Here is a 24,311-nt window from a genome sequence, read left to right on the forward strand (position 1 = left end):
TGCTTTTCCTTTAAGAATAAATGTACTTGCATAGAAGGAGCTATGTGGTAACCTGTAACTGCAGGCAATACACAGGTTATAGCTAAGGATACAATTCTGTCACAGATTCTGTGACTTTCTGGGACCTCCTCTGGAGCAGGGATGGACCTGTGGCCAGCCCCAGGGCCCCCAGAGCAGTTGACCTGTGGCCTGCTGGAGCAGCGGCTGGGGCTGGAGCAGGAACAGCGATGAGGCTCAAGCTAGAGCAACTGCAAGCCCTGGCAGTGCTCTGTTTTTGTCTCCCTTCACCCCCTGGGTATTTTTTGTAAAAGTCAGGGACAGGTCGTGGGCTTCTGTGAATTTTTGTTTATTGCCTGTGACCTGTACCTGACTTCTACTAAAAATACCCATGACAGAATCTGAACCTTGCCTTCTGAGAGAAAGCAAAGTGCAGGCAATGACCCTTGCCTTGCTGGGGATTTCACAGTGTAAGCAGAGAGAGATGCAGCCTTAAAGTCCCCTTTCTGGGGGGGTATTTGGGGGGTGGGGGAAGAGTGTGATGTGGGTCTCCACTCAAGAGAAGTGATACCTGGGAGCTGGAAGCCTAAAGTGGATGTCGTTGGTGGACCACAGTGGGGGAAATACAAGTGCAGTTATTCTGAAACTGTGACAACTGTGTAACCTTAAATTCTGGTGCATAGCCAGTGGAAGTTGAAGCTTAGAGAGGGAATGCCTTTAGTGATAATACCAGAGTATAATAACGTTAACTTAAAGAAAATAAGTGGCTTATACAAGTCACTTTTAATTGAGTTACTTACTTTGTCACTGTTTGGTTGCCCATGTTTGCTCTTTACAGCTTGCTTAGCTGCTGTTGATAGACTGCAAGCCCTTTTTTATTTAGTGGTAAGACTCGCTATTTCCCTGCAAGGACCGAGACGTTTTTGTAATAGTTCAAAAGTGGCTGGTCAGGCTAATCAAGGATGAGTTGGGAGCATCGTCCTGTACTCTCTCTGGATCATTCCACAGCTGAGAATTGCTCTTTTAACTGAGATTTTTGTCATTGTGCAAATATTGCATCTGCTATACGTAGTCACTTTTAGTTTGATGGGGAAAGAAATCTTTCTGTAATATTTATTGACTCACAATTACATGAGAACCTTCCCACAGAAGCAATTAAGATCACTCAGGTTTATGAATTTACTGAGCCTTATAAAAGAGACACTGTAGATCGAGGAGTAAGTTTTTTATATATCTAAAAATATTGCCACATTTTTCCTACAAATGGGTATTCATCTGGATCTGTAAGATGAGGGCAGGTGAGGACCAACAGATTTCCTATGTCCCTTATTAACATAAAGCACTTGCCTCCAGGAACCAACGATATTTTTCACCTGACGAAGCACATGGCTGCACAGAGTAGTCCCTTTTCCCCAGGGCAGCCTTTTAAATCATATGTGGGGTTCAGGCGTCCCTTGGATCCTAAAGTATCTCTGTTTGTGTGACTGATCTGATTTAGCAAGGAAGGTGGAATGGTGCTTGATTACTTTTCTGATTTTGGAACACTTTCCCTCCCTCTAATTTGTCCCATATTGAGTCTTCCCCCACCGACCCCCATTAGGAAGTAGATCACTATTAGACTAAACCCTCCTAGTTAAAATTCTTTGTAACTGTGAATAACCAATTACGAGACACTGAGAAATAAAAAACATATGTTTATTATTTCCAGTACTTGAAAATATGAACACAAAAGATGTCCTAAAAATAGGACTAGAAATCGGGGGTATAATTTCAGAAAAAAATTGGAGTGGGGAGGGCAAAGTTTTGTCAACGTATAGAGTGTGATATGTTATGTTCCGCAAAGTTCAGGGAGGGAGTGGGAAATACAATGGAGCAGATAGACTTTTCTTAGGTCTAAGGAGGCAAACCAAGGTGTGTGGGAGAGTGGGGGGCCAAGGCAACTTCCCCCTTTGCCCCAATGCTGCCCTTGGTAGAAAAACTTTTTATAAATAACAAAAACTAGGAAAAATAACTCTGGAACTGGGAATTAGGAAACGTGGATTCTAGTCCTGACTCTGTCATTGACTGTGCCCTTGAGCATGGAACTTGGGCCAATGTATTTATAAGTGGTATGATTTTGAGGGCCTCTGTTATGGATGCCCAACTTGAGACAGAGTGGCTTCTTGGACTCCTCTCTAAGGAATGAATCCAAAAATAGTGACTTGTGTTCTTTAAGGGGCCTCAAATCACAGAATTCACTAATCAAAAGTCCCATCAACTCCTTTATTGACTGTAACTCAAACGTCCTCTTAATAAGTAGATTTTTCAAATGTAAAAAGAGCAAAGCCATTTGAAAGGAAAATATAAAGTATGCCTATGTGAACTGATAAGCTGAATTTATTCAAGAAATTTTAGGTTCCTTAATATGCAGTGACCCAAGTAATCTGAATAATTTGCTATTATGGTGTTGAGCCTGAAAATACTTAAGCAAGTGCATGACTTAGTAAATGTGAGTAGTCCTAAAAGTTAAATGCATGAATGCTTGCAAGATAAGGGTCTGAGACACCTTCTATAGCTACAGGTACTACTCAATGTGGGTATATGTATTCGAATCTGTCCCTTAATAATCACTGTGACCACTTTTTTTCTTGTTTGCTCCAAGAAATATTGGAAGCAAAGTTTCTGGAAACAAATAAGCCTATTGTAGTATGGAACTACTAATGCCGCTTGTGAAATGGACGTCCCATCCTCACAATAATACTTTCTACCTCTAGGAATCACAGTAAAGGATTGTGGAGGTGGCTATTTTTTTAGTATCTGCAGGTAATAACTGTTTTCTAGCTTGCTAATCTCTTGTCTTTAATTAAACAGAGCAGATGCTGCCTCGCCCAAGTAGTAGTTAGGGACCAACAATTCTAGCATTTGAAAGATCAGTGCAACGTGTAGGTCAGACAAAAAAAAATGTATGCAGTGGTGGTGTAGCTGTGTCAGTCCCAGGATATCAGAGAGACAAGGTAATATCTTTTATTGGACCAACTTCTGGTGGTGAGAGAGAAGCTTTAGAGTTTACACAGAGCTCTTCTTCAGGTCTGAGAAACCTACTCAGTGTTGTTGCTAAATATAAGGTGGAACAGATTGTTTAGCATACGTAGTTAACACATTTCTAGGGACCATTCAAGGTGAAGAAACCTGTTAACACCCCTCCTGTCATAGGTGGGAAAGGGAGAAGGCAGCTGGGAGGGAGCGAGCGGGTATTAGTGGGTTACAGATTGGATTTATGGCTTATTACAACAGTGTCTCTAACTCCATAAATTTTAGTGCCTAGCAGAGCAGTGAATTTAACCTCCCAGGCTCATCTTTTAAAAGTATTGCACAGGTTTCCTTTGAGGATGAGGATTGAGAGATTTCCCCCCTCCCGCTCCAAATGACTGGAGGGGTGTTAACATGCCATTTCACCTTGAGTGGTCCCCTGAAATGCGTGTTAACGTCTTATGCTAAGCAATCTGTTCCACCTTGTATTTAGCTTTGACACTTTGAATATGTTTCACAGACCTGAAGTTGTGTAAGTTGGAAAGCTTGTCTCTCACCACCAGAGGTTGGTCCAATAAAAAACAAAAAGTAGTTGTTGTTTAAAGGTGTGGGGAGGGATGGGTTCTGAGTCAGCAAGAGGGCTGCAGCTGGAATAAAGGCAGAGAAACTGTAAATCTGGAAATGACATTTTCCATATGAGACATTTGCTTGAATGAAAACCTTTATTTTCTGTTTACGTTATATGTGTCAATGACAATATGCTTGGTACAGAAAGCATTGCTTGGCTGATTAAGCTGGGGACAGGCAGTCAGGAGATGGTGTACTAGTCCAGCCTTCTTGTGTGGCTTTGTGCCAATCACTAATGTCCTGATTTTCAGCTATGCTAGGCACCTGCGGCTCCTATTGACTTCAGCTGGAGTTCTGAGTGCTTAGCATCTGTGAAAATCAAGACTTTAACCTATTTGTTCTCTGTAAAATGGGAATGACCCTTATCTAAAGTGTTTTGTGATCCTCCAATGAAAGGTACAACTCGAATGTTCTCATCCCGGGTGAAATGCCAGGACCTCAGCCATTTGCTGCTTCAGTATTTAAGCTGTCCCCCCCCGCAGACGGCCTGAAACAATTGCTCAGAGGTGTGGACTCTGTCCTACTCATTTCAATGATCTATTAACTCTACATGCCCAATGGTGATTCTTTTAAATGATAGTTCTCATCAAAGCACATAAGAAAGGAGGGGGAGGGTCATGTTATGAAGATCTACACAATCTGTTGTGAGTAATATCTCAATATAGCATTGCCAGTTGGTAGCACCTGATAAATACCACCATTTACTCCCACCCACCCCCTCAAAAAGGAGCCAACCCCCAGGAGCCTAGCAGAAGTCAGATGGATGTCTGAGCCCATTACCAAATTAACAAGAAAATAGCTCCCAGTGATAGTGTTAAACAGAATGGTCTAATGGTTTTAAAAAATGGACTGTAACTGGTTTTATAATAATACGTATTTTAACTGGAAGAGAGATTGAAACAGCTTTGAACTACATACATGCGATTAGTTATTCTTCGGCCAGCTGAATAAGTTTAAGAAGTTGAGATGGCCCTATTTGATGTGGACACGTGGATGGGGAGCTCTGAGTGAAGGTAATGGGGTACTTAACATTTCCATGCAGTTCTGATACAGTAACTCTACAGCATCCCTGTGCTTAAGCTGAGGCTAGGGTCAGGGCCGGCTCCAGGCACCAGCGCAGCAAGCAGGTGCTTGGGGTGGCCAACAGAAAGGGGTGGCACGTCAGGGTCTTCGACGGCGGGTCCCTCTCGGGGGGAAGGACCCGCCGCCGAATTGCTGCCAAAGAATAAAGCAGCGGCGGTGGAGCTGCTGTCAAAGTGCCGCCAATTGCGCCTTTTTTTTTCCCCCGCCACTTGGGGCAGCAAAAACGCTGGAGCTGGCCCTGGCTAGGATTGCCAATTCTGGTCAGATGTATTCCTGGAGGTTTGATCACCTGATATGATCTCAAATGAAGGATTAATCTTTACTTTTTGGAGACTCCAGGACAATCCTGAAAGGTTGGCAACCCTAGCTGAGACCATTCAATTTCAGTAAAATAGAAAACAAATCTTAGTATATTCCACACAGATGAGCATGAGGTAAAACATTAATATACCTAGTAATGAACTTTGGGGATTTAGCAATATTACAAGCATAGGCCTCCAAATTAAAATGTAGTGGTTAAATCTGTGTGGCTTTGTGATTAGGACTGGGAGTCAGGAAAGTAAGCTTTTATCCCTGGCTTGGCCAGACTCATTATGTGAGCATGTGCAAGCCACTTAACCATACTGCACCTCAGGTGCCCCATCAAGTTTATATTTACTTCCCTCACAGGGTCTTGTGAGGCTAAATTCATGTTTCTAAACCACTTTGACGTATGATGGAAGATGCTGCAAATGCACACACAGTTGTTGTTAAGGAAAAATGGAATGTGGACTAATCGCTCTAATTTATTGTACCACCCCCCCCCCAAATGCAAAAGGTACAGCCCACACATGTATTTTAACATTCTAAATAACAACCTCATAGGAGTTCAATAACAATAGTTACAGCTAATCAATCAAAGTAAACTTGTGTGACAGTTTAATGCAATTTCTACTTTTTTTTAGAAATGTGACTAATCCCTGGTTTCTGCTGACCCAAATTAGGTCAGCATAGCAGGCACTTAAATGATACAGTAACCAAGGCACTCTCCAATAGAAAATGCTGGCAGTGCATTCCCTGGGGAAAGCAATGAACAAAACATCTGAAGAGACAAAGGGAAACTATCAATTTTTTTCATTGTTTTATAGATGCACTTGCAAATCATGAATAGTGTCTTCTTTCACAGCAAGTGGCTCTGGGGCTTCTGGGAATTAGTGGCCAGTAGAGTAACTCCCTGGGTTTGTTATTGGAAAATGCTTCAACAATGCAAACTTTGAAGAGACTTTAATTTTACGTGGGGGGGTGGGGATGAAAGAAAAGTGCTGTACTGTAAGAAAAGAGAAGACTGAGAGGGGACATGATATCAGCTTTTAAAATACCTGAAAAGGTGTCATAAGGAGGAGGGAGAAAACTTGTTCACCTTAGCCTCTAAGGATAGAACAAGAAGCAATGGGTTTAAATTGCAGCAAGGGAGGTCTAGGTTGGACATTAGGAAAAAGTTCCTAACTGTCAGGGTGGTTAAACACTGGAATAAATTGCCTAGGGAGGTTGTGGAATCTCCATCTCTGGAGATATTTAAGAGTAGGTTAGATAAATGTCTGTCAGGGATGGTCTAGACAGTATTTGGTCCTGCCATGCGGGCAGGGGACTGGACTCGATGACTCTCGAGCTCCCTTCCAGTCCTAGAATCTATGAATCTATATAGGCTGATTCATAGTCACCTTGGTCATGTGTTCACCTTGCATATCCAAATAGTATGTGCTGGATTAATGAGCTATAGTAACTAGATTACTTGGAATTCTGATGAATAAAACCTGATGAGCTGTACAGCTCATCAACTTAATATTCACTTGAATTAGTTCTGAATGAGTGGAATTTGATAAAGTTGCATGTTATGAAGCTGCAGCATCTGTCTGCCTTCTATATGAGTTTTCAGTCAGGATTCAAGACTGGATACTTGTGGAAAATCTCAACATAGGGAACATTTTCTGTATATCCTCTCTGTGTTCCTGATTACATGTCCTTGTAGTTCCAACTATCTAGCACATTTCTTAGGGAATTCTATTTACAGCTCCTCTTTCAGTAATAGTGTATCCTAGGACTGAACTCTTCTGGTGCTGAAAATTGCTAAAGGATAAATGGGTTGCATATTGGAGTTTCCTGTATTCAGGATGCCATACAGGGGAATTTAAAATTCCCCTCTGGAGATATTAATGTCAGGAATAAATGGCCAAGGCTTATTTTTGTGGAGTTAGAGTGTATGGCATTTCTCCTTGGAGGGAAGATGTTTGTATGCTGAAGGAAGGTGTTGGAATTGTGGTTTATTTTTAGTGCTCCCTTTTCAGGAAGGCTTGCAATAAAGCCATTTACCTGGTTCAACAGCATTGCCTGAGACTGGTGCAGTCAGCCATCAAGAGACCGAGGATCTGATTCTTCAACTCTGTAATCCTTTCTCGCTGTATATAACCACCACATAGGGCAAGACCAAGTTATTGACCTATTGTGGGCTTAGTCACCCCCACCCTGCCACACCTGTCAGAGGTTAGAGTTGGAGGGAGGAGCTTAAAAGGGGTGAACACAGCAGAGTTGGTGGCAGACTAGAGAGGATAGTGGACTTCCAGACTTCAGCCAGCCATCTCACTAGGAGCTGAAGACCAGAACTTCTTAGATGATTACTGCCCAATGCAGAATCCACCTTTAATGGGACTATTTTTCCTTAGTCGCCTGTGAGGCTAGTTGGGGACACAGTTTAGCAGAAGTTGACTAAAGGAAGAAAGCCTTGTCCCACTGTGGGGGACAACTCATTTGTGTTCATTTCTTGTAATGTTTGTTGACAGCCCTGGAAGGGGAATACTGTCCAGGGCTAGGGTGACCAGATGTCCCGATTTTATAGGGACAGTCCTGATATTTGGGGCTTTTTCTTATATAGGTGCCAATTACCCCCCCACCCCCGTCCCGATTTTTCACACTTACTATCTGGTCACCCTATCCAGGGCTCAGCCATAAGACAGATCCTGTTACTACTAGGCTGTCATGATAGAACAGCTGGACATCGCAGAGCAGCGACTTGGGTGAGTGCAGGGGCTTGGCACAGGGCCTAGGGGGCACCTTGTTGAAGGAGCCTAGCGATACTCACATTACAGCTAGACCCACAAAGGGACTTAGGTGCCCAAAGCCCAGTTTTAGGCCCAATTGTGATTCCCAAAAGTGCTGCTCGGCTGCCACCTAACCTTGTAGGTGCCCAAACTCACTCAGTCCTGAAGTTTCTGCCTCTGAACATGCACGCTTCTGCCTCAGGGAGGGCCCAGGTGCCTATCTCACACCTAAGTCCCAGCATGATCCTCCAGCCAGGGGAAGATAGGCTGGGGAATACCTATCTTGTCTGTGGGGAATGATCCAGTAGGTGTACCCTGAGTATTTCTAACTCCACATCAAACAGCCAGGGAGGGAGAAGGCGGCAGCCTCCCTTACAACCTTAAATCCAATGGTTAGAGTAATCACACTAGATTTGAAAGATCCCCCATTTCAACTCCCTCTGCCTGATGAGAAGAGATTTGAACAGGGATTTCCCCACCTCCCAGGTGAGTACCCTACCCACTGGGCTACAGGTTATAAGGAAGGTAGTGGCCTCCTCACATCCACCATTCCGCCCCCCCGCTCCCCCCAAATTTTGGCATGGAGGTAGGCAGTCACCTAAGCTGTTCTCTCAAAAAAACCAACTTATTTAGGTGTCTAAACTGCCTGATGTATTGAATTCCTAGCTGAGGATCGCAAACAGAGACTGGCGCTTCCCTACAGCTCAGGGTTGGGCACCGAACTCAGAGAGGAGCAGGGCTTTAACATACCTCTTATCAACATCTCTCATTGGGTAGCTTAGGCAGCTCCCTGGCTTTTGTGGATCAGTCTCAGATGCCCATCTCTCCCCATTCATCGTATGGGGCTCTACATTCCTGAGTTGATGCTGTGGTCCCAGTGATTTTTCAAGGTGCCTAAAAGTTAGGCCTTGCAGCACTGGAGTCCCTTTGTGGATCCAGGCTTAGTGACTTCTCTTATGAGTTGGTATGAGTTGGGACTCCTCTCCTTTGTTAGGGCTTGCAGAATTGGGCCCCAACTATACTATATGGTAGTTGAGCCATTAGCAGTAGTTAGGTAGTTTTCAATGGACTTGATGCCCACATAGATCAGTACTTTATGTATTTAGAGCCTGGTCACAAACCCATATAAGTCAATGAGAGTCTTTCCAGAGTTTTTGGATCAGGCCTTTAATTTGCTAACTGGATGTTTGTTTTCTTTACTGCTTAACATTTAGCAAAACAAATGTAGAAACTCTTCATATTTACAAAAGAGGCAACAGTGCTATCTGACTAAAAAGGGTATAATTTGTTTCCCCACTTATCTCATTTTGTTGATTAGCTGCAACAGATGCTGATGCCCAATTCACTTTTTAATGTAGTAAATTTGGCACATTTGATAGCTCCTCCTCTTCTTGTACCGTCCTCAACAGACATTAACTGGTACTGTGCCATAATGACAAACATGAGTTGTTTTCACTAATGGCACATCTTGCATTAGCCATCTGCATCCTTCTTTCAAATTTCTTTTGAAGGGCCCAATCCTGCTAATTCTCAGTCACGCAAGCAGTGCTTTCTGACACCTCTACTCACACTGAAAGCAACAGGACTACAACCATGCATAAGAACTACACATATGAATAAGGTTTTGTAGAACAGGGTCCTGTATTTACAGGATTGATCCTGAGCAGAGCCGGGCAAGATTTTTTTCGAATGAATAGTTTTTACTAAAAAATGCAGTTTGAGTTGACCTAGAACTATATGTGAAATTGACATGATGAGAACCGTAACTGCCTCTGAGTTTAAAGAGAGATGAGTAGCCAGAACTTCAGCACTTGTGTTTGGAGAGAGGATTACTGAGTCCAAATTGGTTTCCACTCTTGTGTTGCAAAACAGCTGTAGTTGATGATGAGTGATACATCTGCTCCTTCCTCAGAGCTCTGGTCCCAGCTCTGTTGTGGCGTTGGCCGACACCTGGGTCAGCTGGGGTCAGTGGTTTTGACTAAAGCCTTCATCACAAAAGAATTTGTTGTGTTTAGGGCAGGATTAAAAGACAGGTTCCCTGATAGTAACAAAAAGCAGCTTTGTCTGGGGGTGTCCCAAATACAGCACTCTGTTTAGCTGGCGTTCTGAAAGTAGGGCTACATCCATATAAGCTGTACTGTTGCTCTTTGCTGTTAATCCTTCTTTGTGCAATGTAGGAGCTGGAGCTATATTTAGAGTGTCAACAAAAAAACAGAACAGGAGGAAGACCTGGAGTCCGTGCCCACTCTTTTCTTTCTGCCTGAGAAATTAACCCAATCAAGAAGTCCAAAATGTGTTTTGTGACTGCTCAGCAACTAGAGAGGATTGTGTATAGTCTGCTGTCTCACAGCTTTTAATTCCATTAACCATTTTGCAGTACAGTTTTTGTATCGACGATTCTATACCAAATAAAGTTTCACTGTGCAGTGTACATTTATCTTCCTTGAGCCTCTAATGGAACACATTCGTGTTCCTGTCTTTCACAGACACCCAGTTTTAAGAATGTCTCTAATTGAATTAACCTATTAGACCACGGTTTGCTGTTCCTTCTATTTCTGTCTTTCTGCCTGGTGCATCACCCTGTGGTTCAGCTGGCTGAGAGTAAGGGCAGGGTGGAACTTGCAGTCCTCCCTCCACAGCATGCTGTTTGGTGGACTGCAGAGGCTATTTCATCCATTGGGGCAGCATTAACCTTGGTTGAGCAACTCCATGACCAGAGGGAGGATTTGTTCTTCCTGCACATCTACCTAGACTGGCAGGGCTACTTGGGTCAGGAGATGGATCCTGTATTTGTCCTTTAATGCATAGGAACAACTATTACTAAGTTTCACCACAGATCAATCAATCTCTCTCTCTCTCTCTCATATGTTTTTACCCTGAACCCGAAGCAAATACTCACCAACAACCACACAACAAAAACACTAACCCAGGAATCTATCCTTGCAACAAAGCCTGTTGCCAACTCTGTCCACATATCTATTCAGGGGACACTATCATAGGACCTAATCACATCAGCCACACTATCAGAGGCTTGTTCACCTGCACATCTACCAATGTAATATATGCCATCATGTGCCAGAAATGCCCCTCTGCCATGTACATTGGCCAAACATGACAGTCTCTCTTCAAAAGAATAAATGGACACAAATCAGATGTCAAGAATTATAACATTCAAAAACCAGTCAGAGAACACTTCAGCCTCCCTGGTCATTCAATTACAGACCTAAAAATCGCAATTATTCAACAAAAAAACCTTCAAAAACAGACTCAAACGAGAAACTGGAGAACTAGAATTAATTTGCAAACTGGACACCATTAAAGTAGGCTTGAATAAAGTCTGGGAGTGGATAAGTCATTATACAAACTAAAAACTATTTCCCCATGTTAATTTCCCCCTGCTGTTACTCACACCTTCTTGTCAACTGTTTGAAATGGGCCATCCTAATTATCACTAAAGTTTTTCTCCTGCTGATAATAGCCCTCCTTAATCAATTAGAATTGGTATGGTAACACGCATTTTTTCATGTGGGGTGGGGTGGGTGGATGGGTGTGGGGGGGTGGGGGGGTGTGTAATATAATCTTCCTACTGTCTTTTCCACTGCATGCAGCTGATGAAGTGGGCTTTAGCCCGCAAAAGCTTATGCTCAAATACATTTGTTAGTCTCTAAGGTGCCACAAGTACTCCTTGTTCTTTTTTTCAGAAAAGCTTGTGCATTTAAACTTCTCATTTGGTTCAATAAAACCACTGGGAGTGTATTAATCTTTTATGAAACTTTCTAGTAGTTAGATACTGTGTAGATTTGCTGCAACAGGTGTAAGCTACAGTAGAAGAGTCAAATATTTTAGGCTAATTAAAAATACATGGCACAGACATGTTGATCTTGGTTTGACATATGACAAGACTTGCAAGAGTGCAAGGAAATCCTTGTAGGGTGGAGAACACTGCAGTGAAGTTGTTCTTGATCTGGAATGCTTGATGTTTTTAAAGCACAGGAGGATCGCCCGCTATAACCGATTGAAGGAAAGGCATTCCCTTCTATTGACTTCATCGGCTTGGCTTTGCTTTCAATGGCAGTTCCCTGCATTAAGTGACTGCAGAATGGAACCCACAGCACCTAGTCCTCATTTACACTAAAGGTGGCAGTGTAAAAGGGCTTTAGTGTAAATGAAAATCAGGTTTATAATCTTCTGCAGACAGATGACAGCAAAAGCTACAATCAAGCTCTGTTTTAAGCCCAGTTTTAACACCCCTCTAACTAAGCAGAGCGAAATTGGTGGGCCTTTCACTTAGCAGGCTGACTCTAAAAGCCAAGCAGTATTTTATCTGGAAAGGTTGAAAAAACTACTTTTGAGTTACAAGTCATTAAAACGTACCTCGATGTGATATTTTGACTTGTCTAAGGCCACTTTGTGTCCTCCTAGCTCGCAGTCAGCTCATTACTATCCCTCCAAACTTGGAAAGAGCATCAACATATTTGGCGAATGTATTACATCTTAATTTGTAAACATTGAGCCAAATTCTGACTCTGAGTCTGATAGCATAGGAGGAGACTTTCCCTCAGTGCAAGATGCTGCAATATAGGGCATAGGGGCCTGTCAGAGTGGAAGGGGGGAATGTCAGTAGTACCTTGTATTATGGCTATTCTGGGCTGCAGATGACCCATAGGCAGAAGTAAGAAGTTACTGTAAATTAAAGCAGAGGTTGTTCTTGGGGTGACCAGATGTCCCGATTTTATAGGGACAGTCCCGACTTTTGGTTCTTTTTCTTGTATAGGCTCCTATTACCCCCCCACCCCAGTCCTGATTTTTCACATTTGCTGTCTGGTCACCCTAGTTGTTCTTGAACCATACAGTGTGATTCTACCTACACTCTCTCTCATTCTCACACTCTTTCTCTTTCTCATTCTCATTGTGGGCCTAGTCCAAAATCCAGTGAAGTCAATGAGACTTTGCATTGATTTCAGGTGGGGTTGCATTTGACCCTATATAAACTATTGGTGCATTTGAATATCTATATACCTTCCTCTAATGGCTCTTTTGCACACTTGAATACAGAGGGGTGTTTTAGATTGTAATTTTCCTTGGTGTATATACATTGTTAACTTTAAAGATTTTTATATGTTAATATTTAGGAAATTGGCATTACAGTGTAACATAAATGGCATTTGAATCTTACAGCAGTGAAACTAATGATAAATTAAACTCATCAAGGTTCTATTCAGCTGAGAGCTGTCAAATTATTTTCCTATTTTGTTTTTGCAATGCAAAAATAAAAAGTATGCTCACAGTACATGCTCTTCTACCAGGACTGCCAAGATTTATGCAAAAATGTCACCTTGTCTGAGATGAGATTGAAGTTCTCAACAATTTTAAAAGGTGTTTGAGTGTCTGGAGGGATTTCCTGCATTTTGTTCTAGTTTCAAAATTTAAAAAAATCTTCTAATTGTGTTCTTTGATGGATGATTCCTGGTAAGTGTGTAATATTATACTTGGTAAATTAAAATATTTCTGCCTCTGAAGAAAAGAGGCTGAGTATGGTGGGAATATAACAAGCAAACTGCGCCCTCAGAGATATACCATGTGAATCATAGAGTTATGTAAAGTATGCTGAAGGGCTTCTTACTATTTCACAAAGCTGCAAAATGTAGAGGACCTTTGTTGGGCTAGACCTTCCAACAGATTGTTCTGCTATAAATCTGTTAATACGTGCATTTGTACTTGTACGTGGAAACTGGGTAACAGCATGCAATCCTTAGGCACTGAAGGTAACTAATTGTACAAATAATGGCCCTGTTTCTCATGCAGGTGCAGTAAATGTACACACATACAGGTCAAGACATACATGAATTTTGTGTGCTAATCTTAGCATTCCTCAGCTGAACATTTCTCCTTGTAATTGGAATCTAGTTTGAAGAGGTGTTGTCGGATAGTTTTTTTTTTTTTTTTGCATCTCTTTAATTTTACCTTTGAGAGCATAGTGTAAGACAACGAAATGAAATTCGTTCATAAGTAAACAGGCAAAGCAGTGGTAAGCAGAGAACCCATTTGTGTATTGGCAATGTTGTCTAGCTCATGTTGATCAAGAAATATTATGAGTAACCACTGGGATGTTGACTATAAGCTAAATTGTCATACCCCTTACAGGTGAGCAAGGTCCTCACCCTCTCAAGGTCCTCACCCTCTCTCTTACTCCCTTGCTCTGCCTTGTTCAGATTTCAGGCCTGAATATGGGGGGAGGAGAGAGGCTGCATGCCTGGTACCCCCGCTCCACAAGCAAGTGAGCAGAGAAGACCAGGGATTGGAAGGAGCCTTGGCTCATGTGTGCACACACTCTTGCTCACTGGCAAGAATAGTTGACTAGATGCACAGATAGTAAACTGCTGCATTAAAAAGGGTGTAGTAATTTACTCCTTTCCTAGATTGAGCAGGGAGCAAGGCAGGAATTGTGGCTCTGGGCTGTTCCTGGGCCAGTGCAGCTAAACACTGCCCCCACGCGGGTAAGGTTGCATCTAAACACAGGAGGCTAGACTGTAAGCCATGTCTCCAACTGAGACATTTTCTTACTGATTCTGAACTCTGCTGAAAATGAATTGTTCACAAATGACAGGTGGGGATCTGAAACTGGACTAAATGGATGGCTACAGCAAATGATACTGTCCTATTGAGTATTGTCCTCTTGAATATACAGGCAAGACTGAATAAAGGCCAAATCCTGATCCCATTGAACTCATTGGAAAACTTGCCATTGACTTGTGTGAGATCAGCACTTAGCCCCTAGAAAAGAGGGCTCACCTCTGCAGGGATGGATTTCCCTATTGTGCTGTTTTATGGTTCTGAGTGTGCACATGCACAGGATAGGGTAAAGTGCAATGATATCTTTCTACTGTTTTGTTGTGATATGCTAAACCTCTTACCATTTGCATAGCACCTTTTCATCCTGTGTGGCTTTACTGATGTGTATATAAAATTGTCCAGCACTAAATATTACCAGCTCTAGACTGACCCTCCTTCCCCCACCAGCAGATATCTCACATCTCTTCAGAAAAGAAATTAGGACAAATACCACATGTAATTGAAATCACTGGGTGGGAGGAAAGTAACTCCCTGAGTTGGTGCCAGTTCACTTCCTCGTTTAAGAAAAATCTCCTGGGGATGGGGTCAGAGAAGGCAGAAAACTGAGGTGAACTGAACCTCAACATTTTCCAGGAAGCATGGCCTCTTCCATGGTGCTGAAGATGGGCTGTAGAGCAGGCAGTGCATGAGGTTCCAACACATCAGAAGTAAAAGCCATTCTTTGGCAATGGTTGCATTTTCATGTGGCTCTCTGTGCTTTGTCTTTCCCTCCCTTCCTCACCAGATCTTTGCTCCTTGTTCCTCTCCCCACCATGGCATGAGCTTTGTTGTACTGTAGTTGGCAGAGGTCCCTGTGGTTGCTCATAGTCAACCATGGAGGGACTCTGCAGGCATTAATGCTGCTCTCTAAGATACGTGTATGTGAAAACCTTGGGGTTAACCAGAGGACAGTACCACAGAACAGCTAGTCCCCTGTTCCACTTACTGCTGAGTCCATAAAGCACCAAAACAGGAGCATCTGTATAGGGGTGCTATTTAGGGAGGGTAGGGGGAGCTCTTGCTCCCTCTCCCCCAGTTTCGTACCTGAGGTCTGCTCACAGAACACACCCTAGCCCCAGACTGAGCTTTTAACTGCAACACAGCTGGAGTGTGATGTGTGATGAGTTCTGTGCTGCCCCAGCTTCCATCCTTGGGGCAGGGAGTTTGTTCATAAACAGAGGCAGGGTGGTTAAGATAATAAAAAGGTTTGTCTGTAAATTAGATAAAGATCCCTTAGATGATCCTGAAAGCATTGCCAAGCACTCCAGTTAAGATAGAAAACAAAGGGTTAGGAATAAATGCTCAATTCTCAGAATGGAGAGAGAGATAAATAGTGGTGTCCCCCACGGGTCTGTACTGGGACCAGTGCTGTTCAACATATTCATAAATGATTTGGAAAGAGGGGTAAACAGTGAGGTAGCAAAATTTGCAGATACAAAACTACTCATGGTAGTAAAGTCCCAAGCAGACTGCGAAGTGTTACAAAGGACTCTCATAAAACTGGGTGACTGGGCAACACAATGGCAGATGAAATTCAGTGTTGATAAATGCAAAGCAATGCACATGGCAAAATATAATCCCAACTATACATACAAAATAATGGGGTCTAAATTACATGTTATTCATCAAGAAAGATCTTGGAGTCATTGTGGATAGCTTTTTTGTTGAGTGGGAATCATTGGGCAAGGGATAGATAATATGACAGAAAATATCATATTGCCTCTATCTAAATTCATGGCACACCCACATCTTGAATATTGTGTGTGGATCTGGTCACCCCATCTCAAAAAAGATGTAATGGATTTGGAAAAGGTACAGAGAAGGGCAACAGAAATGATCACGGGTATGGAAATGATAGCCGTGTGAGGGGAGATTAAAAAGACTGGGACTTTTCAGCATAGAAAAGAGAGAACTAAGGGGGGATATGATAGAGGGCTATAAGATAGAGGGCTATAAAATAATGGTGTGGAAAAATTGAATTAGTGTTATTTACTCCTTCACATAACACAAGAACTAGGGGTTGCCCAATGAAATTAATATGCAGCGGATTTAAAACAAAAAGTATTTATTCAGTATTTCTTCCCAGGATGGGCAGGGATGCAATACCATGCTCTGAGTGTCGGTAGCCTCTGTTTGCCAGAAGCTGGGAATGGGCAACAGGGGATGAATCACTCGATTTCCTGTTGTGTTCATTCCCTCTGAAGCACCTGGCATTGGCCACTGTTGGAAAACAGGATGCTGGGCTAAATGGACTATTGGTCTTGCCCAGTATGGCCGTTCTGATATTCTTGTATAGAACCCAGATATATCTGCCCCCACCCCCCTGCTGTAACCCACTAGATCCCACTTCCCTCCCAGAGCTGAGATAGAACCCAGGAGTCCTGATGGGGGGTCTCTCCACAGAGTTAGTAACAAAATAAGAACATAAATTAAAATTTTAAACCTAGCCAGAGTGCCCCTTCAGTACCTTGCCACAAGATGTCAGAACATGTTAGTATTCGAGCTGAGTGGGTCTAATATTTAATTTTCTTTCTTTTATATAGGCATTAGATACAGTGCTCCTTCAGCTAGCTAATTGCTAAGCTATCTGTCAAAAAACTAGAGTTTTTCAGGTGCCTAAATAGCCCCTGGAATCACAATTAAAGTTGTCCCACCCTACCAAAATCCGAAATGGTGCCCTGCATCTGTACCATCTATGGCTGCAAGGAGAAGGAAACTGCAGTCTCTTATTTCACAAAGTCAGATTGGGTTCCCTCCATGCAAATTTTGTATTCCTTGTGCACTCAGAAGTCCAACTCATGTCATTGGGAGTTTTGGGTGCATGATGAATGCAGGATCAAGCCCTAAATCACCAACATTCCTGTCCTATGCAGGGCACATACAATCATAGAAATGTAGGGCTGGAAGGGACCTTGAGAGGTCATCAAGTCCATTTGTACCCCCTCCCTCCCCAGCACTGAGGCAGCATCAAATATACCTAGACTATCTGTGTCAGGTTTGTCTAACCTCTTCTTATAAACCTTCAATGATGGGGATTCCACAACTTCCCGTAGTAACCTATTCCAGTACTTAGCTATCCTTGTAGTTAGGGAGATTTAGGTTGGCTATTAGAAAAATCTTTCTGCAAACTAAGCCAACTATCTTTGTCCTTCATTTGGAGAACATGTATTTGGAGAACTGTCTTCTTTATCACAGCCTTTAACGTATTTGAAGACTCATGTCCCCCCTCGTCCTTCTCTTCTCTAGCTTAAACATGCCCAGTTCTTTCAACCTTCTCTCATGGGTCACAGAAGCATTCTTTTCTACTTTATCAGGGGTGCAGGCTCATCTCCCTCTCTTTCTATTGTTCCATCCCATGCTTTCCACAAACAGACAGGAACATCCAATTCACTTGAGTAATCGTAGACTTCTGGCTCAAACAGACACATTTATAGAAGATTTAACTCAATCAATTCAGGCATTCCCTTGAGTGTGCTGAAGGGACAAGTCAGCTGGGAGTTAGAGGACTGGCTGCTGTACACATGACTGAATCATGAACGTTTCATTTTTATGTTCTCCCAACTGGACTGATCAAAACTCAGCTTGAAGCTCTAATGGGATGAGATCTTACTTCAAATGTTGCTTTGCCTCATCCTCAAATTTGGTGGTTGTAGATCTGGCTGAGGGAGGGTTAGACAATGCACACACCCTTTGCACCTGGTCAACATTCAACCAATAACTAGTCCCATATCTGGGATACCATTGCAGACATTTTCTCAGTTCAGCGTGCGTTATTGTAGTTGTGAAACACAAAAGGGTTTCTGCAGCCCACCTGTGCACAGTGAGAACTATCTGAACTCTGATCCACAAGCTCTGAGCCACAGTTGTGAGAGTGGTAAAATGACACTCATGTTGTTCAGCATGATTCTGATCACTTTAATCACATTGATCTGCAAATGATCCCACTTCTTTGGTGGGACAGGTACAAAATGCATTGGGAGTCTCTAGCCCTGGTGTAGCTGCATTGCTGCAAACCCCTACCACAGCTAGGCCACACCAATGTGAACAGTGGCTTGCACCTGTGTAACTGATCCCAAGTGAACTACAGGGGTGGGAGGAGGGAGTCAGGGGTGGTACCCATGAAACTAAACCTAAGGTGTTACTCAATGTGAAAAAAGGCTGGGAGACTCTGACCCTAAAGCTTGCACTCCTCCAATTTGGTGTTAACTGTATCTGAGAAAACAGATTCCTAGGAAGTGCTGTATATTGTGCCCCATCTTGGTTTAACAAAGGGAGAATTCAGCAGACATAAATGATATAAAATATTGGAACCAATAACAAACAATATAACCATACAAAATGTTTTTTCTACCAGGAAAGAAACAAAAATATTGTGGGTTTTGAGGGGTCTTACCCCCCACCCTCCCCGTGTTCTGAGAATATAAAAATGAGGTAGGCTGGGCAAGGCTGGATTTACACCATGTGTGCTCTTAGACACCCCTAGTGGCCAGGAGCTGTGGGGTACCCCTCATCTTGGAGCTCTGAACTGGCGTGGGCGATGGGGATAGCCCGCCACGTTTAACTTTTAGGTGCCCCACCGCACAGCCCACCACCACAACTGCCCAGTGCCCTGTCTAGACCCCCCCACTTCCAAGCACCCCAACACACACTTCCCCCTTCCCCCACCTTCTCACTTCCCAGAGCCTCTCTGCAAACCACCCCAGAGACCCACTCTCCCACATCCTGCCCCCGGCCACACTCACCAGCCCCTCTGGGAGGTGACTGCACTGGGCTGAGCTGGCAGCATGGCCAGGGCCAGTCGGGGATCACTCTGGCCCCTCGGGAGTGGCAGGATCAGCCAGGCTGGAGCAGGAGCAGGGTCTTCCAAGGCCCAGCAGGGCCCCCTGCATTGGACTGCTTAGCGCTTCCCCTGCCTCAGGGGGCTGTTTCGCCTCCCCTGCTGGCAGGAGCGCTCCAGCAGAGCTGCATGGGGCTGTCTCCCTCTCAGCCAGCCAGCCCCCTACCAGGACCTGAGTGACCGACTTAGAATTTTTAGGGTGGGTGACTCTTGGATTCATGGGGGATTGCTTGGTATTTCCCCTATTACCACCACCACCTTTGTAACTACTTTACATAAAATGTTTTCTTTATGTTCAATACCTGTCATGTCCTGCATCTATGGATTCTGGGTCATGTTTTGTGGAGTGTCTGTGCATATCTGTATCAATCTAGTTGATGTTCTGTGATTGGCAAGTACGATGGTTATACCTAACCCTATTAGCCATTGAGGGTGACGTTGAGGTTGGTAACATCACTAGTAAAATTGGTTAAATTATTTGTGGTTAATTTTGGCATTTTGAATTTTTTCTTAAATGGGTACCACAGTGCTACCCATTTGCCTGAAAGATTTGTTATTGGGATTCCACAACTGCCAGAGCATTGCCCATACTGATACCTGAAGGGATGATATGGAGAGATGAAGACCATAGACTACAGTTTCCAAAAGTAGTAGCGACTTTGGGTTCTCATCTTGACATCTGAAAGTAGCTTAATTTCCCCCTCCCCCTTCCCTCCTCCCACCCCTCACCCCCACCACACACATTCACTAGTCACTTTTGAAAAATTAGGTCAGCAGACTTGTATACTTACTACAGCTCTACCCTGAACCTTACGTGGGGCGGAGGCAGGGCCGGCTCCAGGCACCAGCTGAGCAAGCTGGGGCTTGGGGCAGCAGATTGAACGAGGCGGCATTCTGCCCAATCCTAGGGCGGCACGGCCGCTTTTTTAAAAATTTATTTATTTATTTATTTATTGCTTGGGGCAGACAAAAAGCCAGAGCCGGCCTTGTGGGGTGGAGGGGCTAGGGTAGAAAGGTCAGGCCCAAGATGGGCCAGCCTTACTCTGTTGGCACCTCCATCTCCAGTGTACTTCCCGATATTAATTGTTTCCTAGGCAAGACAAAAACAAAGACAACCTTAACCAGGCCATTCTAACAACCATCATCCAAATGTCAATGACACTTACCACAGACCACTGAAAATCTTGTGTTATATATGTCTGTGAACAACACGTGTAGAATGCAACTGTTCAGCTCAGAAAAAACCACCATTAAACTAACTTTTTTCCAAACAATTTTCCTGCAGAAAACCTTTTGAAAACCTCCTGGTTCATCATGCTTTGGAGTGATGAGCTGCATGCCTCTGTGTGCTGCTCGTAGCATTACGTTTTCCTGTCTGAATGCTAGCTATTCAACAGAATTAAAACCCTTCCTTTTAGTGATATGATCTCTTTTGTAATTAGATATAGTTCATATTTCTGTAATTATTTTCATTTTAAGTTGTATTTGAGTTCTCAGTGGGGCTCAGCTGATAGTATTTCTAATATTATTTTATCCCTGATTCCAGTCTTTGTATCCATAAACTAATCTCTGGGCTGACAATGTCCTGTGTATCCTGAGCACACGTAACAATATGATCCTTGTGCTGGCCATGGCTACCCTGGTTGAACCATCTAGCGAGAGCTGTTATCTCCCCTTACATAAGAACTGTGCTGCCAAAGCAAATGTTCATGGGACTCCTTTCTGTGAGGTCCTAAACACCATCTCCTACTGGTTTCAGCTAGAGCTGAAAGCAGTCAGCGCCTCACAGGAACTGGCCCTATGATAGTGTGTAGATAGGACTTAGTGATTTGCTACCTTGGTTGATTGACCGCCATAGTTTTATACCATGTTGAATTTAGACAACCACATACACCAGTATTCCAGAATCAGCTTATTTATTTGTATTACCGTAGTACCTATGGGCCCTAGTCATGGACTAGGACCCCGTTGTGCTAGGTGCTGTACAAATGTAGAATAAAAAGATGGTCCCTGCCTCAGGAACCATACAGTCTAAGTAATACTCATAGACTTTAAGGTCTGTGATCATGATCTATGGCTCTATGCTGACCTGGACATTGAAGGCCACAGAACCTCACCCACCCACTCCTGTAATAGCCCCCAAACCTCTGGCTGAGTTACTGAAGTCCTCAAATCATGATTTAATGACTTCAAGTTACAGAGAATCCACCATTTACTCTAGTTTAAACCTGCAAGTGACCCATGCCTCACGCTACGGAGGAAGGTGAAAAAACTCCAGCGTCTCTGCCAATCTGACCTGGGGGGGAAATTCCTTCTTGAGGCCAAATATGGCATTCAGGTCCCACACACCTGGGAAATAATTCTCTGCAGTAATTGAGCCCTCTCTATCTCATCACCGGCCCTTGGAGATATTTTGCAAGCAGTTGCAGATCGGCTGCATGCCATTTTAGGCAGTCTCATCATACCATACCATCCATAAACTTATCAAGCTCAGCCTTGAAGGCCAGTTAGGTTTTTTTGACCCCACTGCTCCCCTGGGAAGGCTCTTCCAGAACTTCACTACTCAGATTAGAACCTTCACCTAACTTGAAGCCTAAACTTGTTGATGGCCAGAGGGACTCTGTCAAAGTTCACAGGCTCAAGCAATCTATGTGATCTTTGCCCTTCACTTCAATGGGAGGAGGATTAAGCCCGTAAACTTCATTTTAAATAAAATAACAATTACCATTTATGCAACTGAGAACCTACTGCAGTGCTGTTCTCCCATTCTGCATCCCTGCGCCTCTAGTCAGCAGGGCCGGCTCCAGCATTCCAAGCAGGTGCTTGGGGCGGCAATCTGCAAGGGGCAGCAGTCCGTGTGTTTTTGCCGCCCCAAGCAGCACGCCGAATTGCCGCTGCGGACAGCGGGGCAGTCCATGTGCCGTTAGGGCGGCAAGCATGTTTCTGCGGCGGCAGCAATTTGGCGGCAGCTTCTATGTTCAGCTGCCCGTGGCGGCAATTCGGCAGCTTCTGTCTTCCGGCTGAAGACCCCCGCCCCCGTCCGCAGCGGCAATTTGGCATGCTGCTTAGGGTGGCAAAAACAATAGAGCTGGCCCTGCTAGTCAGGAGACTGCTTATGGAAATTCACAAGCATCCGATCTTTCTAGTGCTTCAGAGAACATCATGCTTGCTCCCAGGAACAGAGTAAGCAGACTTGAAGTAGCTTGACATGCCTTTGAGCATTTGAAACAAAGCCAAACTAAAGCAAAATAATCTTCATAGGAAGTGATCTAAACCTCATTGCCTGAGATATTCAACACTGCACTGGACAAGTCAAATGAGCTAATAGATCTTTTCTATCTCTAAAAATCTATAACTCTCTCATTAAAAATTTGGTAGGTCTAATTTTAGTTCTTGGGCGTCCTTTTTAACAATCTTTTTTTCTAGCATTAATTAAGTCTCTTTGTAGCTAATAAAATTGCTGCTTTATTAGAAGTTATGAATTACTCAATTACATTATGGTATTCCCAGGAAATAATAGATTTTTCTAATATTTTTTCAGCAAACAAAATTAGCAACACCTTAGCAATTTCAACATATCCCTGTAACAAAATGTCTTGAACTCAAGAGGTTACATTAAATTTAAAAGCATAATGTGAAATATGCTTCGGGTTGTAGGCATGTGACACTCATTATCAATATGAATGGATAGATAGAAAACTTATTGTATAATTTTACTTTATGGAAGCAACTTGAATGAATAGGAAATAGTGAGTGGAATCCTAGCCCCACAAACATTGCGAGTTTTGTCACTGACTTCCATGGAGCCAAGATTTCATCCAGAGTGTTTTGTGGACAGAGAAAGTTAGTGAAGAGAGGAGATACCAGTAGTTTTGGGGATGCCATTTTGATGTATATAAAACGAGGGTTAGTTTTTGTTTTAGCGTTGTGTTTTGAATTTATGCTTTGCCAAAACAAAAACAAGATCCATTTAGATCTGGGTCCCATTTCTCCTATGTACCTAGAGTTCAGGAGTCTGGTAGATGTTTCTGGTTTTAGTCCATTTCTATATGAAACAGATTAGCAAAACTATAGAGTGATTTAGGTTATCCAAAACCTAACTATAGTTTAGATCCAATGCTCAAGTTATCCAAACCCCAGGAGATAATAAATTGTTCTGTTTTAACCCATTTCTATTTTTTCTTAATCTCATAGTGATTTTTGTTAAAATATATTTTAATTTTATTTCTTCATTCCCTCCCCATTTTTGTATTTTCTCACCATGTGGAAACTACAAAATATGGATTACACACAGATGAGGCAGCCACCTAGTATACAGTAATCTAGCTCTGAGCAAACGCTATGTGCAAGAGTATAGAACGGCTGCATTGGAAGACACTTGTATTGTGTTGTAGTGATTATCAATAAGTTGACTCATATGGATGGTGAGATGGATGAGATGCTTTGGGGATACACACTAGATAAAAATGAATATGCTGTGCAAGTCAGAGCCAGGTAAATCTACTTGATACCGTGTCTTACAGCAAAATTAGGGCCTATTCCTATGATCTTGAGCAGCTCATGCAGGTCTGGTGAAAGGTTTTGTGCAGTCTCCCCTTCAGTAGGCGCAATGACAAACTTGTATTGTTACCCAGCATAAGATTGTTCTTCAGATATAGTGGAGGCAGGACTGGCGAACTCAGGCTCCTGGTCTTGCAAATACTCAAACCTTTAGGTTTGTGCTTAACTTTAAGCACAGATGTTTGCAGGATCAGGAGCCCTGTTCAGTGTTTGATGTCTTCAAAGGATGCCCCTCTGTGTTGACAATACAAATATTCCTAAGGAGCCTAGAAAACACGAAGTGGTGAGGCTCATTCCTGGCAGTGGGGGGAGGAATGTGTCATCATCCTTCTGCTGCCCCAGTAGCATATGGGATTTGTAAATTTTTGTGTATGGAAGGTTGCTAGTAGTAACCTTCCATTATTCCTTCAGCTGAACATCCAGAAGCACTGTGAGCAAAGTCTTCTCTCTGTTGCCCATTTATAGTCAGAGTCTCTCCTTAAAGATGATAAAGCTACAGGTTTTTAAATGAC

The 24,311-nt window shown here is 43.1% G+C and overlaps 1 protein-coding gene across 1 annotated transcript in view; it reads left to right on the forward strand.

The window, feature by feature from the left end:
- RPS6KA2 (ribosomal protein S6 kinase A2) overlaps positions 1-24,311 on the forward strand; it is a 248,283-nt gene that overhangs the window by 57,421 nt on the left and 166,551 nt on the right. The gene's annotated exons all lie outside the window — the stretch shown is intronic.

The sequence above is a fragment of the Malaclemys terrapin genome, chromosome 3 (genome assembly GCF_027887155.1).
Source record: "Malaclemys terrapin pileata isolate rMalTer1 chromosome 3, rMalTer1.hap1, whole genome shotgun sequence".
Classification (NCBI taxonomy): Eukaryota; Metazoa; Chordata; order Testudines; family Emydidae; genus Malaclemys; species Malaclemys terrapin.